This window comes from Tenrec ecaudatus, chromosome 8 (genome assembly GCF_050624435.1).
Source record: "Tenrec ecaudatus isolate mTenEca1 chromosome 8, mTenEca1.hap1, whole genome shotgun sequence".
Classification (NCBI taxonomy): domain Eukaryota; kingdom Metazoa; phylum Chordata; class Mammalia; order Afrosoricida; family Tenrecidae; genus Tenrec; species Tenrec ecaudatus.
This window is the reverse complement of record NC_134537.1, coordinates 7026682-7029050: the sequence shown is the minus strand read 5'-3', so window position 1 is coordinate 7029050 and position 2369 is coordinate 7026682. Positions and strand designations below refer to the sequence as shown.

The 2369-nt window shown below is 42.5% G+C and overlaps 1 pseudogene; it reads left to right on the top strand.

The window, feature by feature from the left end:
* Positions 1-1146: 1146 nt before the first annotated feature.
* Positions 1147-1868, top strand: LOC142454190 (U1 small nuclear ribonucleoprotein C-like; annotated as a pseudogene).
* The last annotated feature ends 501 nt before the right edge of the window (positions 1869-2369 follow it).

Sequence of the window (2369 nt, the reverse complement as noted above, 5' to 3'; positions counted from 1 at the left end):
GCATTCGCACTGAAGAGTGAAGTCTTTGATCTTCATCACTAAGTGCTTTGAGTCCTCTTGATTTTCAGCAAGCAGACTGCATCCATGTATTGCAGGTTGTTAATGAGTCTTCCTCCAACCCTGACACCATGTCCTTGGATTATTTGTTCAATGATGTAGCCTTCTTGGATTATTTGTTCAGTAGACAGGTTGTTCAATAACCCAGCCTTCTTGGATTATTTGTTCAGTAGACAAATTGCATAAGTATGGTGAAAGGACATAACCCAGATTCCCACTTTTCCTGATTTTAAACCCCACACTTTCCCCTCGTTCTGCTCTTGACCTACGTACACATTCCATGTGAGCAGAATTCAATATTCTGGAATTCCTATTTTTTATAATGTTATCCATATTTAATTAGGATTCACTCAGTTGAACGCCTTTGCATAGTCAATACAGCACAGGCAAACGTCTTTCTGATATTCTCTGCTTTCAGCCAAAATCTAGCCTCACAACAGCAATGTCATCCCTTGTTTCACATCCTCTTCTGAAGCCAACTTGAATTTCTGGTTGTTCCCTCTCCATATACTGATACAACCATTTTAGAAATGGTCTTCATCAAAATCTTACTTGTATGTGCTATGCATGATATTATTCAATAATTCCTGCTTTCCATTGGATCACCTCTCTTGAGAATGGGCACAAATGTCGATCTGCCCCAAGAACGGGAGGTCAAAGGATGAGGAATCAAATGCAGGATCAAGAAAGAGCAAGCTTTCCAGAACATCCATGTATAGTGGATACAGACCACACTTCCAAGGAAACTGACTTTCATCTGATTGGCTGCTTACATCACATAATAAATGTAGGATGGTTATATTATATCATGGTATGGAAGAGCAAGCAGTCCAATGTCTACCAAACCACTGAAAATCATAGCCTAGTCATTCACCATCACACATGGAAAATAATCTTAAATGTTTATAGAGAACAACTACTTTAATGGCTAGAAATAATTAGCAAGAAGGTAGTAAAGCAACTTTCAGCTGTGTGTCCGTGGTCTATTTATCCATCTATAAAGTAGAAGTCATGCTAGTACCTTTCTCATAAAGTTGTTCTGAGAATTATGAGTTCATATGTATAAGAACTTTACCGGGGACACGTCATTTCCGGGCGGCGAGGAACGGAGTAGCAAACGGTCGGTCGAGCAACATGCCTAAGTTTTATTGTGACTACTGCAATACATACCTCACCCATGACTCACCGTCTGTGAGAAAGACACATTGCAGTGGTAGGAAACACAAAGAGCATGTGAAAGACTACTATCAGAAATGGATGGAAGAGCAGGCTCAGAGCCTGATTGACAAAACAACGGCTGCATTTCAACAAGGAAAGATACCTCCTTCTCCATTCTCTGCTCCTCCTCCAGCAGGGGCCATGATCCCGCCTCCCCCCAGTCTCCCGGGTCCTCCTCGCCCTGGGATGATGCCGGCTCCCCACATGGGGGGGGGCCCCCATGATGCCAATGATGGGCCCTCCTCCTCCTGGGATGATGCCAGTGGGACCCGCTCCTGGAATGAGGCCACCCATGGGGGGCCACATGCCAATGATGCCTGGGCCCCCAATGATGCGGCCCCCAGCCCGTCCTATGATGGTGCCCACTCTGCCAGGAATGACACGACCAGACAGATAAAGGCAGCGCACAGCCTCCTTGTATCAATTTTCTTACTCGTACCCCTTCTCCCGGAGAGCTGGTGCTGCGACTCTGGATGTTTTCTAACAGCACAACATGGAAGACCTGCTCCCCCTTTCTCTCAAAAGGAGAATAGTTTTTGGAGTGGAGTAGTGGACAAAAAGCAGAACAAAACGATTTTTGTTTATATTGTGACACGTGAAAATAAAATTAACTTTTAGTTAAACAAAAAAAAAGAACTTTACCTCATATTTTGCTATTATTACTATTTCATAGTACATTCTAGATTAAGGTGACCAGACATCCCGCTTTTGGCAATTTTTCCTGCGTCCCGCGCATTTTTTAAAAGTCCTGATTTTTGGAAAGAATGCATGACAAGCTAGGGTATACGGTTTTCGGCTGCCATGTGGCTATTTTGCCAGGATATGAGTTTTATCAATGGTGTCCCGCTGGTGTCCCACTTTACCAATGTTAAAATCTGGTCACCTTATTCTAGATTGTACTTTGAACAAATTTTAGAGGGATCCATTCCATGTGCTGGTCATCAGCTTATGGGTTTCCTCTTATCTTCATGAAATTTTTTCCCAATAAAATAATAACAGAACAGTATAATTTTACAGTTACGAGCTTGATTCTGAGGCAATCATTGAGATTCATTCTATCATTTATACTGTAATTTCACTGCCTCTCCATTTTA